This window comes from Hyla sarda, chromosome 4, assembly GCF_029499605.1.
Source record: "Hyla sarda isolate aHylSar1 chromosome 4, aHylSar1.hap1, whole genome shotgun sequence".
NCBI classification, from domain to species: domain Eukaryota; kingdom Metazoa; phylum Chordata; class Amphibia; order Anura; family Hylidae; genus Hyla; species Hyla sarda.
In genome coordinates this window covers 252810107-252828693 of record NC_079192.1, presented here as the reverse complement: position 1 = coordinate 252828693, position 18587 = coordinate 252810107, and the positions used below count along the sequence as shown (strand labels likewise).

General features: G+C 44.0%; 1 protein-coding gene and 1 long non-coding RNA gene across 3 annotated transcripts in view; one reads left to right on the top strand and one right to left on the bottom strand.

Moving 5' to 3' along the window:
• Positions 1-18587, bottom strand: part of CNTN1 (contactin 1) — a 194639-nt gene that overhangs the window by 142190 nt on the left and 33862 nt on the right. Inside the window, exon 1 of one of the 2 annotated variants that reach the window (XM_056573942.1) lies at positions 13464-13486. The exons of the other annotated variant lie outside the window; for it this stretch is intronic. The gene's annotated coding sequence lies outside the window, so the exon portion shown is untranslated. Of the gene's footprint in view, positions 1-13463; positions 13487-18587 lie in introns of those variants that run through there. 2 annotated transcript variants of the gene reach the window in all.
• The window catches only part of LOC130369135 (uncharacterized), a 35822-nt gene continuing 31029 nt past the window's right edge, over positions 13795-18587 (top strand). The window contains exon 1 of the long non-coding RNA XR_008892675.1: positions 13795-13838. This is a non-coding gene — a long non-coding RNA (uncharacterized LOC130369135). The remainder of the gene's footprint in view (positions 13839-18587) is intronic.

The following is an 18587-nucleotide window of genomic DNA, read 5'->3' as shown; positions in this document are numbered from 1 at the left end:
GGAGGAAGGAGAGGGGACCTCCGTGCGGCGTTCTGAATGATCGGATCCCCGCAGCAGCGCTGCGGGCGATCCGATCATTCATTCAAATCGCGCACTGCCGCAAATGCCATGATCTGTATTGATCCCGGCACCTGAGGGGTTAATGGCGGACGCCCACGAGATCGCGGGCGTCGGCCATTGCCGGCGGGTCCCTGGCTGCGATCAGCAGCCGGGATCAGCCGCGCATGACACGGGCATCGCTCCGATGCCCGCGGTTATGCACAGGATGTAAATGTACGTCCTGGTGCGTTAAGTACCACCGCACCAGGACGTACATTTACATCCTGCGTCCTTAAGGGGTTAAAGGGGTACTCCAGTGGAAAAGATTTTTTGTTTTTTGATCAACTGGTGCCAGAAAGTTAAACAGATTTGTAAATGACTTCTATTAAAAAATCTTTACCCTTCCAGTACTTTTTAGCAGCTGTATGCTACAGAGGAAATTCTTTTTTGAATTTCTTTTTTGTCTTGCCCACAGTGCTCTCTGCTGACACCTGATGCCCGTATCATATCATGACATTTCCAGCGGAGTACCCCTTTAAAGCATAACTGTCATTTGTAAAAAAAACTTTTGACAGGTCGTCTAGATCGCACTGGGTCATGACTAATAGCCAATGAAGTTAGCTTCACTCCCTGGCTGTAAATGCAACTCATTTACTGTGCTATGGCCGGGGAGTACATAGCTCTGCCGTGCACTTCACCGACCTTTACTGAGATCTGGTGCGATCTTATGTTTTAACAAAAATCTAAGTCCCAGTAATTCCCAGTGTAAAACAATATTTATCACAAACCTTAAAGGGGTACTCCACTGGAAAAAAAAATTTAAATCAACTGATGCCAGAAAGTTAAACAGATTTGTAAATTACTTCTATTTAAATATCTTATACTACAGAGGAAGTTCTTTTATTTTTGAATTTCCTTTTTGTCAGATCACAGTGCTTTCTACTGACACCTCTATCAATGTCAGGAACTGTCCAGAGCAGGAAAGGTTTGCTATGGGGATTTGCTCCTACTCTTAACTACTCTGGACAGTTCCTAAAATGGCCAGAGGTGTCAGAAGAGAGCACTGTGGTCAGACAGAAAGGAAATTCAAAGAGAAAAGATCTTCCTGTTGAGCATACAGCAGCTGATACATGCTAGAAGGATTAAGATGTTTAAATAGAAGTAATTTTCAAATCTGTTTAACTTTATGGCATCGGATGATTTAAAAAAAAAAAAAAAAGTTTCCCAGGGGAGTAACCCTTTAAGGGGAAACACCCTAAGGGGAAAACCCTTACTAAAGCCCCCCTACAATATGTAATTTTATTATGCTCCTTGGAGTAACTAATACTTATAATAAAAGATAATTAAAACCACAGTGATGCCCTAGTTTTTTTTGTAGTTCCAGAGTGTGCTTCTCTCACCAGTTCCACCCTCACTTTATTTATTACTGAGGAGGATATTCCGATAATATGCTATTGTATAATCGATATGGCACATTTATGGCTTCCTTCACAGTTTTACTGTTAAACCACACTAATATCTAGAGCATCTACTGTAAGTTAAAATCACTGTATAGCCTCCACGACGTTTCGCCGGCTTGTCGACTTTGTCAAGGGCAATGAGGCTAATGTGTGCATAGCGTTCTTCACTTCCTTATATAATCTTATTTTTCAACAGGCATTGATTAACATGATTTATAGCTGAAAATGTATTAACTAAAACCCAAGACCACACCCCCACATCTCTTGTGGTATATAACACTGAAAAGGTTTTAGGCTATATTAGGCTAAGTTTCCAATTGGTTTTTTTTCTGGCAGTTTTTGGATATCTGCCACTGCAGTTTCTGAGCCAAAGTCAGAAGTGGATCTATAAGGGAGGAGAAGTGTAAGTCCTTCCTTTATATGTCCTATTCCTTTTGAATAGACTTCTGGCTTTGGCTCAAAAACTGATTGTACATTGCTATGGAGGAGACTTTTTCAAACCCCATTTAAATAGTGTGAATATAATCAGTACTAAATTGTGGGCATGCTCTATATTTTTCAGATTTGTTAAAGGATTGTGCAGTAGATATTACAATTTATTGCAAATATGCTATAATTTTGCCATGGATTTGTTGATAAATATGTAACAGAAATTTCCACTACGTCAGGCCGCTAGAAGACTTCAATAGTAGTCTGCAATATCAATAAATCGATTATCTTTTTTTTATTAATATCAATACTTACTGTTTGAATTGTACAATACTGTGAAATACTCTAGACTTTGGCATGTACTATGTCAAGAGAACTACAATTACAGTATATATATAGGCATCCTTCCCGCTGAAGTCTATTTAAACCACACCTAGTGGAGATTCCAACAGCTAATTCATTAACTAGAAAGATGTTAATTAGCCATGTTTTAGCAGAACCAAGAGAGAAATAATGTGTTAGACATGCTAAGAATGATGTCATCTGGGAAAGACAAGAATATAAATAATTATAACATATATAACACATTTCAGGGATTTTCTACAATAATATGCAGCAGTTTTTTACTGAATTACTGTATTTTGAGTAGATCAGAGAAATAAAACCACAGGCCTCACTTTCTAATTAAACCATACAGAAAAATGCACTGCTTACATAAACATATACATTCAATGTGGTATCAATCTATAATGTTCATCTACAGCAAAAGAAAAAAGGTGAGTAACCTCAAGTGTGAGGCTAGGTTCACACTGTGGTATTTCTGGGCAGAATTTCTGCCGGAGATCGAACTGGCGGCACTATGACCGCACAGACTACACTGCCATCCCCATAGATAGCAATGCATTTCTGAGCAGATCTCCCAAAAGATCCACCCAGAAATGCACTGCAGTCTATGGGAGCAGCAATGCATTCTGCTCGCTCCTAGCGCTTAATCGCCGGCAGAAATTCTGCCCAGAAATTCTGCAGTGTGAACCCAGCCTTAGGGTCTATTCACACTGCAGAATTTCCTCAAGCAGGCTGGATGCATGTTCCGCCATTAAGACGTGTATACTCGTCCTTGGTTCTCGTGGGTGCTGCCCAGTGCACCCACGAGATAGCGGCAGGGACTCTGCCGTAACACAAAGACGGGACCCTGCCGCACTGCCAGGACCAAAGTAAACTTCGGTCCTAGCAGTTTAACCCTTACAGCCACGGTCGGAAGTGACCATGAGCTGTAAGTGTTATGACAGAGGGAGGGAGCTCCCTCTTTCTTCCCTGCCGCATTCCACAGCGCAATCGCGGGGTGCTGTGTGTGCTCCCCAGCAAGCGGGGACCTGCCGCACTTCCGGGACCGAAGAAAACTTTGGTCCCGGCAGTTGAACCCTTACAGCCATGGAAGCAACTGCGAGCTGTAAGGAGTTTTGACAGAGGGAGGAGGCTCCCTCTGTCTCTCTCCTGTAGCACCCCGCAACGATCGCAGGGTGCTGCTGGTTACCTAGCCAGCCGAGGGACTTTACTAGGACCCCCAGGTCTGCCCCAGTTATTGCCTGTCACTGCCTGCCAGTGTAAAACTGGCAGACAGCATATAACTGCAATGCTTTGGAATACTAAGTATTCCAAAGCATTATAAAAAGTGTAAAAAAATATCAAATAAATAAAAGTGTAAAAAAGAAAGTGTAAAAACAATAAGTGTAAAAAAAAGGTGTAAAAAAAGTGCAAAAAAATGTAAAAAAGTGCAAAAAAATAAAAATACATTTATTAAATAAATATAATCAAAAATAAAAATGCATACTGTGTAGGAACACACGACGCACATCCACAGCATATTACATGTTGCGGATGCCCGCTAGCAGTCACAATAATGAACTCCCTGCTGCAGCTGGGTAGCTTTGTGTGTCCACTCATAGCGGCGGACTTCCTGCCACCAGTCATGAGCGGACATATTGAGCTACCCAGCCACAGCAGTGATCTTGCCATTGTGACTGACGGGGGGCATCCGCGTTGTGTGAAATAAGCCGTGGATGTGCTCTATGTGACCCTACACTGCGTCCTGTTCATACTGCGTTTCAGTAGGATGTTACAGCCACGTGTCACTGCTAGCCGACCAGGGACCAATCAGAGTGGTCCCTGGTCCAGCCAATACAATTGTAGAGATACGGTATTGTTCTGCCAGCTCCGATCCTTTGCAGGCATGGGGTGGGGTCTATAATTCATATAATGATGCCCTGAAAGCCAAAGGGGGCTCCTCTCCTTCTTGGTCCTACCAGGTGGTCAGGCAACCAGATATGGCCTAAGTTGGGGTACTGCCCAGCCCGGGACAAACAGCGTGATAAAATATGGGCGCATTTCCTCCATTTCAAAAGCGACTTACTAAAATGATGTCCCACAAATAAAGAATTTGTGGAAAAAAAAGCTAATTTATTTTTTTTCCCACTGACTTTAAAATAATTATAGACACACAATAACGTGCTCAACGTACTTACTTTTGTCCTAGCTGAATACTTTAGGGGGTGTAGTTTCGAAAATGGAGTCACTTCTGGGGGTGCAGTATTGTTCTGACAGCTAAAATGCTTTGCAAGGTGAAGTGCGGCCTATAATTTGTATAATGATATCCTGAAAGCCAAATGGTGCTCCTCTCCTTTTGGGTCCCACCATGTGGCCATGCAACCAAATATGGCCTAAGCGGGGGTATTACCGAACACGGGACGAACAGCGTAATAAAATATGGGACACAGTTTCAACTTTTCAGATGCAATGTACAAAAAATATGTCCCACAAATGATGCATTTGTGGAAAAAAATTTCCACGGACTTTGTAACCATTCCAGCCACACAATAAGGACTCAAAGTACTCACTTTTGGTCTAGGTTAATACTTTAGGGGGTGCATTTTCCAAATTGGGGTCACTTGTGGGGGTTCTGTATGGTTCTGGCAGCTAAAATCCTTTGCAGCCTATAAGCCATTCGGCCTCAAATGATGCCCTGAAAGCCAAATGGCGCTCCTCTCCTTCTGGGTCCTACCACGCGGCCAAGGAACTGAATATGGCCTAAGCGGGGGTATTTCCAAACACGAGCCGAGCAGCTCAATAAAATATAGGGTGTGTTTCTTTCAATATCAGAAGGGATGTACAAAATATATGTCCGACAAATTATGCATATACTCACTGTACCCCCTAGTGAATACCTTGAGGGGTCTAATTTTTAGAATGGGGTCATTTGGGGGGCTCCTATGTTTTACTACCTTCAAATTTCTGCAAACCTTGCATACCACATTTAAAAATTTTGAAAATTTCAAGTTAAATTGCTAGGCTTCTAATTCATTTAAAATGTTAATTAAAAACAAAAGAAATGCTTCCAAAATAAAGAAGACATGTGAAAACATATGTTTCATAAGCTATTTGGTCAGAAAGTATAAATATTTGCAACTTATTAGTGTTAAAATAGCGAAAAATCTTACTTTTTTTTTTTAAATGTCATGATTTTTTGCATTGTAAAAAAAAAACTACAAATGATATCGGCTTACTTTTACTAAGTACATGAAGGACAAATTGTGACAAAAAAACTATGTCAGAATTATCGTGATTGGCAAAATGTTACCAGAGTTATTCTCTAATAAAGACAGACATTCCCGATTTGAAAAAACAGGCCTGGTCTTTTCAGGGGTGTACAGGTTTACTTGTGTTGGTCCTTAAGCGGTTAATAATTATTGTTTTCATATACAGGATCAGAATGCGCTGACATAGTGAGGAGCCAATAGCATCTGTGCGTCACGTTCTACAAAGAGAAGATTTAGCTGAAAAAGTCCTGGCGGTGTGTATCAGCTGAATTAGATAAGGAAAGAATTGACAGAAGAAAAAATGAGTCACTTATTTTATTGTCTCATATACCCCATCAGAGCTGTAGTCACTTGTAAGTTCTGCAGTTACAACAACTCCCAGCATAGCCTTACCACTGCTTAGGTTATACTGGGAGTTGTAGTTATACATGTTAAAAACTTATTCAGCACTGTCCACTTAATTGGCAATTGATATATCTGATTATTGTACTGGAAATAATTATCCCCAACATGCTACACTGTGGGCTTCCTTTACAGCAGTCTAAAAAATGAGGGGGCTATGGGGTGACACCACTTCCAACCGCAACGGGTGACACCAACCCTAGCAACGCCAGTGCATCCATGAGCTGCATCCATTCAAGACCAATGTTTCCTAATCAGGGGGCCTACAGCTGTTGCAAAATGATCTCTCTTCCACCCAGCGGTCGCTCCACCCATTGAAGCAGGAGAGAATCCCTCTGATCACCTGACTAGTGATGTCAGGTCTTGACGCACTGCAACCTGGGAAATCCTGAGACATGAGTAATTTTGTATGCTGTGAGAATTGTGAGAAAACCGTGACATACAGGTAAAGACACTATATTATGAACTACACTAACTTTACAGCCCCTGTAGTATAGTCAAATAAAAAAAAAAATCGTGGAATACCCCTTTATGGAAAGAAGATTCAATCTTCACCCAATGCGAGGAGGAATCTCTGTGCCTCCATTTTCTAATTGAATTAGGATAGAGGCTACATAACAATGTAGGAGGTGAGGGCACCCATACCCCCTTGACTAGTGAGTAGGTATAAAATTCTAGCAGTAAACATTGCTGTACTATTTTGCCAGATGTAACGTAGAAGGAGGAATCCTAATAGGCAGGTTCCTAAAAATATACAGGGGGAGATTTATCGAAACATGTGCAGAGGAAAATGGAGCAGTTGCCCATAGCAACCAATCAGATTGCTTCTTTCATTTAAAAAAAAAAAAGCCTCTAAAAACTAAAAGAAGCAATCTGATTGGTTGCTATGGGCAACTGCTCCATTTTCCTCTGCACATGTTTTGATAAATCTCCCCCATAGTATGGGAGTAGGAAGATTTTAGAGACAGCTATACACACAGCCAGGAACATTGCATTTAGAGAAGCTTTTAATATCATCTTAAAGGGGTTCTCCGGTGCTTAGACATCTTATCCCCTATCCAAAGGATAGGGGATAAGATGCCTGATCGCGGGAGTCCCGCCGCTGGGGACCCCGTGATCTTGCACTCGGCTCAATGCAAGTGATAGCTGTCATGCTCCCTCCCGTAGGCTTGCATTGAGGGGCGGAGCGTGACGTCACACGGGGGCGGAGGCATGACGTCACACGCCGCAGGCCTTGTGGTCGTCGGTAATCAGAACCGGAGCGAACACGCTCCGGGGACTGATTACAAACGGGGTGTCGCGTGCAAGATCCCGGGGGTCCCCAGCGGCGGGACTCACGCGATCAGGCATCTTATCCCCTATCCTTTGGATAGGGGATAAGATGTGTAAGCACCGGAGAACCCCTTTAAAGATGGGAGATAAGTATGTCTAAAGGCAAGAAGAGAAGAAGGAGTTGGATGCCTAAATATGTGGCATAATCTTTAGCCCATATAAAGGGATATTGCAAGGATGGTTTTGTTTAGAGGAATCATCTAGAAACATTAAGGGAGCTACAGACATGCTGAAAAAACGGCTCCATTATTATGGCAAAATAAAAAGTGAAAAGCAGACACCCTTGACGGGTGCCATTTGTGATGGAGAACTGCTTGGATAAAGCTCCTCATGTGAAGACCCTTGCAGAAGGCTGCTAATAATGGCTTAATCAGGATAGCGGAAAACCAAATATGGGAAAACCAAATTTTCTCAACACTGCACAAAAATAACCCAGAGGCACACAATTGAATGCCTTCTCCGTATCCAAAGAGAGAGAAGAACAGAAGGCATCCGACTGCACACTGTCGTGGCCATGATGTGACATCCAAAGTCTCCTAGCAACAATTTCGCATAGAGCTTGATGTCCGTATTGAGTAAAAAAAAATTACCTAAAATTCCCTGGCTTTGGAAGGGTGATAATCACCATCTTTGACATCTCTTTTGGAAGCACATCACCTGTGAAGATCTCATAATGTAACGCTGTGAGATGTGCAACTATTACAGTTGGTGTGGGTCTTATAAAATTTGTTGGTAGCTCATGGGACCCGATGGACAGCGATGAGATCTGGGCAGAAGGAAGAGTAAGAAGAGAGAGGGAAGTGAGAATAGAGGAGATAGTGAAGTAGATTGGGAAGTATCTGCAGAGGAGCATTTGTTATACAGCTCAACTGTAACGGGACACGGCAGGGGGTGGATCCTCTGGGCCTGTGTGGATGATGACGTGAGCCATGCCAAGGAGTGGAGTCTAAGGTGCCGCTGGTCTTCACCAGAGCCCGCCGCAAAGCGGGATAGTCTTGCTTCGGCAGGTGGCACCCAGGTCGCTACCCCTGGCATGACTTGTCCACACAGGTAGCTGGGAGGTGGTGTGGCACAGAAGGAGACTGGCAGGATGTGGCAAGATGGCAGTAGGTCAGGGCAGGTGGCACAGGTGCAGGGTCAGGGCAGGATAGCAAGGAACAGGGACACAGGACTTTCACTATGACAATAGACAACTAAAGATCCAGCAGGGAACCAAGGGAGGAGCTGATATTTAAGGACCAGGGTGCAGGTGTAGACACTTGATTAAATGAGCACTGGCCCTTTAAGAGTACGAGCACAGGGGCTGCGTGGACACGGAGAGGCGGAAGATGAGGGCGGTGAGTGACGGGCTGGGACTAGCATGCAGGCGCGTCCCCCGATGCGAATTCCAGCCCCGCCAGCAGCAGGGACAAGAGCAAAGATTGCTCACGGCCGGCATGTCTGGCCGGAGCGCAGGCATTATAGTGCCCCCTCCTTTGATCTCCCCCTCTTCTTTGAAATTCTGAGAGTTCCTCGCTACATGAGACCAGGGGGTTTCTGGAATGGACATATTGCCATTTTTTTTTGTTTTCTGTTATTTTGAAAGGGTAAATGATGGAAATAAAATTTAACTTTTGTTGACATATAAGAATGTCTAATCTGTAATTTGATGCCTTTTGGAGATTTTTCCATCTTTCCTTGGCTTCTTTATGCACATTAATACAAATTTTTACCTGGGGTGCCCAAACTTTTGATCCCTACTGTATGTGAAGCTGTATCTGGAGAATATGCAGATTTATTCCCCCCATGCAAATCATCCAATTTTGTGTTTAGGATCATTATCCATTTGTAGAAGCCATCCTCTCTTTAACTTCAGCTTTTTCACAGATGGCATCAAGTTAGCATCCAAAATTTGCTGAAATTTTAGTGAATCAATTTTTCCTTCTACTAGTGAGATGTTCCCTGTGCCACTGGCTGCAATACAACCCCAAAGCATGATTGACCCACCCCCATGCTTAACAGTTGGACAGAGGTTATTTTCATTAATTTCTGTTCCCCTTCTTCTCCAAACGTACCTTTGCTCATTACGGCCAAAAAGTTCAATTTTAACCTCATCGGTCCAAAGAACTTGTTTCTAAAATGCATCAGGCTTGTCTATATGTTCATTTGCAAAGTCCAAATGCTGATTTTTGTGGTGAGGACGTAGAAGAGGTTTTCTTCGGATGACTCTTGCTTGAAGACCATATTTGTACAAGTATCTCTTTATAGTGGAATAGTGTACCACAACTCTAGTGTCTGCCAGATCTTTCTGGAGGGATTGTGCAGTCAAACGTGGGTTTTGAATTGTTTTTCTCACAATCCTGCGAGCTGTTCTGTCTAATAGTTTTCTTGGTCTTCCAGATCTTGCTTTAACTTCCACTGTTCCTGATGACTGCCATTTCTTAATTACATTCCGAACAGAGGATATTGAGATCTGAAAACGTTTTGCTATCTTCTTATAGCCTTCTCCAGCTTTGTGAGCATCAACTATTTTCAGTTTCAGATTTCTAGACAACTGCTTAGAAGAACCCATGGTGCTGATTGTTGGGGCAAGGTCAGATGAGTCTGGGCATTTAAAACCTTTGAGATTGACATCACCTGGTCTTCCCAGATGATGATTGAGAACAATCCATGACACTGGCAGGTCTCAGCTTTGCAAAGGGGGCAGTGCATGCTATAAATTCTGCAGGGTGCCCAAATTTTGCAGACGCCATTTTTTTGTTTTCTGTTATTTTGAAAGTGTAAATGATGGAAATAAAATCTAACTTTTGTTGACATATTATAAGAATGTCTAATCTGTAATTTGATGCCTTTTGGAGATTTTTCCATCTTTCCTTGGCTTCTTTATGCACATTTATACAAATGTTTACCTGGGGTGCCCAAACTTTTGATCCCCACTGTATGTGAAGCTGTATCTGGAAAATATGCAGACTTATTCCCCCCATGCAAATCATCCAATTTAGTCGGAAGAGTCATATGAGTGAGCATAGTCTTTTTTTGGTTGTAGGTCATCTGCCTAATAATATGGCCTCTAGTATTTGCTTTTAAGACACACCATATGGTATATCTAGTGAAGTGAATGTGCACATACAGAACAAGTCCATTATTAGCCGCAGAGGCTTGGTAAACATGGGGGAAAAAATAATGTTGCAGACGATGAACATCAGCCACATGGAGATGTATCTCCTCGAGACACAATATGTCAGTACAGAGATGTTTAGCCTCATCCCACACCATAGATTGTTTAATTGTTTAAAAGGGGAAGTTAACCTTTTACAATTCAAAGATGTAAGCTGCCCAATGACCTAAGCAGGAGCACAGAGCAAAATAAGGGTTTATCATATAGAAATCATCATGCATTCTCAACAAACAGGATAACTTGCAGTTATCCATAGAGAAGTACACAAACATAAAAAAGAATGCAGGTAGATGTCCACACAAAAACAAAGAACTGTGGAAAATCCCATACATAGAAGCCCCTTAGGTGATATTACATGCTTCAATCCATTGTAGGCAATGACCACTTGAACAGGGAAGCTCCTTTTTAAATTGATGTCATCCTCCCTGTTGCAAACGCTTGTCTCTCCAGGGTAGCAGTGGACAGATCTGCATAGATAAAAAGGTTAGGAAACCAGTGTCTGGCAGCAGCCAAAATTTTCTCCATGATGTGAAAAAAGTGTACCTGCATGATAATGTCAAGAGGAGATGCAGCAGGAACTGACTTGAGCTTTGGCAGCCTGTGAGCATGATACAGAAGATCATATATGGAAGCATTAGGCAGCAGAGCAGCAAAATAGTCCAGGAGAAAGTCCTTAAGGTCTTCAGTTTTACAGACTCTCGAACTCCACAGATCCAGAGGTTATTTCACTGTGACTGTTCCTCCATTTCGGCAAGCTTGAGTTTTAGAGAGTCTATGTTGTCTTTAATAGGTGTTACTTTATCAACCACACTATTGTGGGACAAGGCCAGTTTACCAATTTTATTCTCTACATGAGAGGTGCGAAAGCCCAAGGATTGCAGCTCTTGTTGTATGCTGGAGACAACTGAATAGATCTCCTGTTGTATAGAATATTTAAACTCCATCATCAGAGAAACCAACATGGCTTTAGTAAGAGGTGGAGAGGAGGCCAATCCTATAAGGTCAGAAGGCCAAATGGTTGTTGTGCGTAGCCCAGAAGAGCCAGGGATCCCTTTTTGATGCGTACCTGGTAGCATGAGAGGGGAGGCAATCCCCAGTAAAGGAGCTGAGCCTGGAGATGAAGAAGCATGCAATGGGCTCACTGTGGCAGGAGACTGGTAACCGCCACCCAAGGCAGCCCCAGCACACTCCACAGCATGAAAGCTGCTGGTGCCATCTTGAGAGGCCTCTACTGCATGCAAAAAACTTGGTGAGTTTTAATGGGCCCCTCTTAGTCTTCTTTTGAGCCATTGTTGTGGCAACCTAATGCTGGGCAATCTCTGGTGATTTGAGCTCATTTGGACTTTGTTAGGCCAAGTTGCGCTGGTGTTTGAGGTAGTAGCAGACAAGGGCTTACTTGCAAAATCCTCATCATATCCTTGATATCAATGGATCTTTAATTCTATGAGGATTTTAGGCAGAATTTCCACATGAAAATTGGTGTTGTGTTGTCAGGACAAAAAAATTATTGTAAGCAGGTAAACAATGTACAAAAATCATCTGACTATGCTATGCTCGCTCCCTACTCAGCCAATGCTTCTTAAAGAGTTACTCTGCTCCCCAGTGTCTGGAACTTGAGTTCCTGAATGCTGTGTGCGGGCTTCCGTGTCCACGACGGCATTCTCGTGACGTCACGGCCTGCCCCCTCAATGAAAGTCTATGGGAAGGGGGCGTGACGGCCCATAGACTTGCATTGAGGGGGTGAGACGTGACGTCACATGGCGGGGTGTGACATCACGAGGGGGCGGGCGTGAACACGGAAGCCCGCACACAGCGTTCAGGAACTCAATGTTCCAGATGCTGGGGAGCGGAGTAACCCTTTAATTTTCCAGTATGTATATAAGAACTAAGCAAACCATGTGCTCATACTATTTAAGTGTGTATATATATATATATATATATATATATATATATATATATATACATGCTAAGGTAGCGCAGTCTTCAAATAAAATGTTTAGGAAATCTACAAAGTAGCTTCTTAGCAGAGAAAAAGTTTGTTGTAGTTAGAAACTTTGAGCTGGATACATTACTTACATACTAATGTGCTAGTGGAAAGTTTCAATCTTCTTACAAAAGAGAAAGAAACAAATGTCTAGACCTGCATGGAAACATGTCCAAGCCTAAGCATTACTGACTGCTACTCCATGGTTACTTTGCTTTATAAGCCAGCATTTAAACCCGTCCATGCTTTTCATAAATCACTCTGCACAAGGGAACTTTCTTAATATGTGACAGTATTAAATAATAGTATCAGTGTCATAAACTATCCTTCCGTATGTTCAACATGTTGAAAATCTAAGGCACAAATGGTCCACAATATTGGCCAATAATCTATTACTACTGATGTAACGCTTATAAAAATGAGAATATAAATAGCATTGGCATTCACAATTTACCAGGTTTCCAATCTTCTTTATTAAGAAAACATCAGAAGAGGTAACAGGTTACAACAAAGGAGGGCGCAGAGTGATAGCGGACAATGATGGTTTTGCAGCTCCTTATGGATTCGACTGGTCCATATGTCATCACAATATATCTAGCTTTATAGTGCAGGTTCCTTCAGGCTTGCCAGCATTGACGTGGAGAGCCTGTACACCTGCATTCATGGAGTGCCCTATACACCTGTACAGTCAGCTATCATCTGTTGGTAGTTTTGGGGATCAAGTTAAGGAGCAAACCCTAGCCCACTAATAGTTGGTCTAAACTAGACAGTCTAAATATGAATCAGATTTATCAGCAACTATGTTGTTTTCTCTGTCTATTAGACAGTATTAGTAAATATAGGATAATAGTTTAAAGGGAATCAGAAAATGATTTACTATTTAAAGAGGAATTATTGGTCGGGTTAAAAAAAAGAGGCTCATATTCACATTCCCCTGAGTAACCAAATAACTTTAAGATCACCTGTATTAGAAACCAAGTGGCAGCTAGTGACCAGGTAGTGTAGCCAGTGTTTCCACAACTGTCACCATGATCCTACTGTCAATAACAAATGCAATGCAGCCATACCTTTGGCTGCGCTTTTCCATGCTTTATCAGCCCTAAAATCATATTATTTTGTGGTCAGCAACGTCGGATAGGCGTTGCAGGGGTTCGCAAAGCCCTGCAGCCACCGCGGCTATCCTCTGTGCATGCATGTGCCCCTGATGTCCTGGATGTGCGCGCCTGCCCGACATGAATTCACAGACCGAGCGCTTGCTCCCTCTGCTCATGGAGGGGAGCATGCACTGAGGACCTCTGTGTCTATCACTCAGCGGTCCCAGCGGTGACGTACAGAGGACTGGCGTGGTGACTGCGGGGCTTTGCAAATTCAGCCATGCCTATCCTACTGTGCTGAAATATATATGGTTTTTGGGCTGATGAAAAGGAAAAGGACAACCAAAGGTATGGCTGCATTGCATTTGTTGTCAACAGTACTATCATGGTAGTAGTCTGGGGGTTAAAAAAAATTTGACAGTTGCGCTTTAACTTTGAACTTGCAAACTATGCTTTCAAGGTATGATATTATCTCTTCAATTTTTGGGCCACTCTTTTGTCTTAAGTCCCACTTCTAACGTTCCATCAAACATCACAGTCAACAAAATCCTAGCCAGTCCTGTTATTTGATGTCTTTACTCTTAGCACACCTAATGCACCTAATGAACCCCTTTATGTTTGAGACAACACTTGATTTGCCAATGTAAAATGAGAAATTCAGGGGGTTAAATCATTTTGAGACTGAAATGGTACCAGCAAGTGCCCATTTGTGTTGAATTTAGAAAAACCCCTTGTAATAATAATAGTGTTGAGCTATTTACTTGTTTGAATATTTTTTGTTGTAGCTGGAATGCAGGGAGGTATAGTGTGAAATAATTCTGCAGAAATATTCTTGCCTCAAATCAGATATGCTCTGGACAGCCACTTTTATCGCATCCCATATATGCTTTATATGACTGATATCTGGGAATGATCATGTATGCTTGTACCCAGAGCATTGCCTTCCTGACAATAACCTTCTTCCATAGGATAAACAGTTGCAATTAAAAGAGGAACATGGTCAGCCACAATAGTTAAATAACTCCTACCATCCAAAGCCTATCAACAGATATCATAGTATCCAAGGTGTGTGAAAATTCCCCACAACAGTATGCCACCGCTACCAGCATTAACTGTTGACACCTGATATACAGAGTTCATCTATTCATGCTGCTTACTCCAAATTCTGACCCTGGTCATGGTGCAACAAGAATCAGAATTCATCTGACCGAGCAATGATTTTTTACAGCTCAGTGATCGCATTTTTGCATTATTTTGCCCACTGGAGTCTACCTTTCTTGTTACAATTAGACAGCAATGGCACTAAAACCAGTCATCTGCTGTTACAGCCTATTCGTGCTAAGCAATGATGAGTTTTGTTCTGACACGTTAGTTGGAGCATCAGTATTGTTTTCCACTGCAATTGTGTACTGACTGTTCATAAGAATGATAGATTGATTCTTGTTATCCTCCTCTGGCCCTTTATGTTGATAAGTTGTTTGTGGTGTCCCAGTACAGGATATTGCCCTGTCGGGTAAATGCTGCCTCAGTAAAGGCAGTTATCTGTAATCCTGCATCTGGAGTACTTTTTAGCTCATTGCTTGGCCTAGGAGGACTGCTACACCTTGGAGCGTGGATGGAGCGCTCATCACGTTTATATCCACAAGATCCCTTTTTGCTGGATGTATTTTTACAGTCTCATTATATCAATAACAACAAATTTAAAAATAAGAAAAACATTTTCATATTTTCCACTGTTAACAGCAGAGGGAGCTAACATGGGAATGTGAACAAGCCAAGCAATTTGTAACTTGGTTGCTATAAAAAAATTTGGCCTTGCCCCTCTCTCTACTGGTGACCTCACACCATTTTGTTTTGCGAATGAGTGCAAACAAAAGCAGGAGTAAGCTTTTTTAATCACTGTGCAGTGCCATTTTGTTGGTGCCTACACAGTGGTAAATTACAGTAATGTTATTTTAGCACCTTCTTCTCTACCCAAATTTTTTTTTTTTGGCTTGTTTTCTGCTTCCTCACATTCTAAGACTCAAAGTGCCCTTATCTTTCTAATGTTGGTATTTTTTTAAATAAAGTTTATATTACATGTTAATAGTTCGGACAATTACGCACACAGGTATACTGAATATGATTACTACACAGCACCCTGCGGTTACGTTGCTCAGTACAGTCAGGGGCACACATATGCACACTGTTACGCCGAGCGCTCCGGGTCCCCGCTCCTCCCCGGAGCGCTCGCAACATCCTCGCTACGGCAGCGCCCCGGTCAGATCCACTGACCGGGTGCGCTGCGATACCGCCTCCAGCCGGGATGCGATTCGCGATGCGGGTGGCGCCCGCTCGCGATGCGCACCCCGGCTTCCGTACCTGACTCGCTCTCCCTCGGTCCTGTCCCGGCGCGCGCGGCCCCGCTCCCTAGGGCGCGCGCGCGCCGGGTCTCTGCGCTTTAAAGGGCCACTGCGCCACTGATTGGCGCAGTGGTTCCAATTAGTGTCTTCACCTGTGCACTCCCTATGTATACCTCACTTCCCCTGCACTCCCTCGCCGGATCTTGTTGCCCTTGTGCCTAGTGAAAGCGTTCCCTTGTGTGTTCCTAGCCTGTGTTCCAGACCTCCTGCCGTTGCCCCTGACTACGATCCTTGCTGCCTGCCCCGACCTTCTGCTACGTCCGACCTTGCTTTTGTCTACTCCCTTGTACCGCGCCTATCTTCAGCAGTCAGAGAGGTTGAGCCGTTGCTAGTGGATACGACCTGGTTACTACCGCCGCAGAAAGACCATCCCGCTTTGCGGCGGGCTCTGGTGAACACCAGTAGTAACTTAGAACCGGTCCACTAGCACGGTCCACGCCAATCCCTCTCTGGCACAGAGGATCCACCTCCTGCCAGCCGGCATCGTGACAGTAGATCCGGCCATGGATCCCGCTGAAGTACCTCTGCCAGTTGTCGCCGACCTCACCACGGTGGTCGCCCAGCAGTCACAACAGATAGCGCAACAAGGCCACCAGCTGTCTCAACTGACCGTGATGCTACAGCAGCTACTACCACAGCTTCAGCAATCATCTCCTCCGCCAGCTCCTGCACCTCCTCCGCAGCGAGTGGCCGCTTCAGGCCTACGACTATCCTTGCCGGATAAATTTGATGGGGACTCTAAGTTTTGCCGTGGCTTTCTTTCACAATGTTCCCTGCACTTGGAGATGATGTCGGACCAGTTTCCTACTGAAAGGTCTAAGGTGGCTTTCGTAGTCAGCCTTCTGTCTGGAAAAGCTCTGTCATGGGCCACACCGCTCTGGGACCGCAATGACCCCGTCACTGCCTCTGTACACTCCTTCTTCTCGGAAATTCGTAGTGTCTTTGAGGAACCTGCCCGAGCCTCTTCTGCTGAGACTGCCCTGCTGAACCTGGTCCAGGGTAATTCTTCCGTTGGCGAGTACGCCATACAATTCCGTACTCTTGCTTCTGAACTATCCTGGAATAATGAGGCCCTCTGCGCGACCTTTAAAAAAGGCCTATCCAGCAACATTAAAGATGTTCTGGCCGCACGAGAAATTCCTGCTAATCTACATGAACTCATTCATCTTGCCACTCGCATTGACATGCGTTTTTCCGAAAGGCGTCAGGAGCTCCGCCAGGATATGGACTTTGTTCGCACGAGGCGTTTTTTATCCCCGGCTCCTCTCTCCTCTGGTCCTCTGCAATCCGTTCCTGTGCCTCCCGCCGTGGAGGCTATGCAAGTTGACCGGTCTCGCCTGACACCTCAAGAGAGGACACGACGCCGCATGGAGAATCTCTGCCTGTACTGTGCCGGTACCGAACACTTCCTGAAGGATTGTCCTATCCGTCCTCCCCGCCTGGAAAGACGCACGCTGACTCCGCACAAAGGTGAGACAGTCCTTGATGTCAACTCTGCTTCTCCACGTCTTACTGTGCCTGTGCGGATATCTGCATCTACCTTCTCCTTCTCTACTATGGCCTTCTTGGATTCCGGATCTGCAGGAAACTTTATTTTGGCCTCTCTCATCAACAGGTTCAACATCCCGGTAACCAGTCTCGCCAGACCCCTCTACATCAATTGTGTTAACAATGAAAGATTGGACTGTACCATACGTTACCGCACGGAGCCCCTCCTAATGTGCATCGGACCTCATCATGAAAAAATTGAGTTTTTGGTCCTCCCCAATTGCACTTCCGAAATTCTCCTTGGACTACCGTGGCTTCAACGCCATTCCCCAACCCTGGATTGGTCCACAGGGGAGATCAAGAGCTGGGGTACCTCTTGTTTCAAGGACTGCCTTAAACCGGTTCCCAGTACTCCCTGCCGTGACCCTGTGGTTCCCCCTGTAACCGGTCTCCCTAAGGCCTATATGGACTATGCTGACGTATTTTGCAAGAAACAAGCTGAGACTCTACCTCCTCACAGGCCTTATGACTGTCCTATTGACCTCCTCCCGGGCACTACTCCACCCCGGGGCAGAATTTATCCTCTGTCCGCCCCAGAGACTCTTGCTATGTCCGAGTACATCCAGGAAAATTTAAAAAAGGGGTTTATCCGCAAATCCTCCTCTCCTGCCGGAGCTGGATTTTTCTTTGTGTCCAAAAAAGATGGCTCCCTACGTCCTTGCATTGACTACCGCGGACTTAATAAAATCACGGTAAAGAACCGCTACCCTCTACCTCTTATCTCTGAACTCTTTGATCGCCTCCAAGGTGCCCACATCTTTACCAAACTGGACTTAAGAGGTGCTTATAATCTCATCCGCATCAGGGAGGGGGACGAATGGAAAACGGCATTTAACACTAGAGATGGACACTTTGAGTATCTGGTCATGCCCTTTGGCCTGTGCAACGCCCCTGCCGTCTTCCAAGACTTTGTTAATGAAATTTTTCGTGATCTCTTATATTCCTGTGTTGTTGTGTATCTGGACGATATTCTGATTTTTTCTGCCAACTTAGAAGAACACCGCCAGCATGTCCGCATGGTTCTTCAGAGACTTCGAGACAATCAACTTTATGCCAAAATGGAGAAATGTCTGTTTGAATGTCAATCTCTTCCTTTCCTAGGATACTTGGTCTCTGGCCAGGGACTACAAATGGACCCAGACAAACT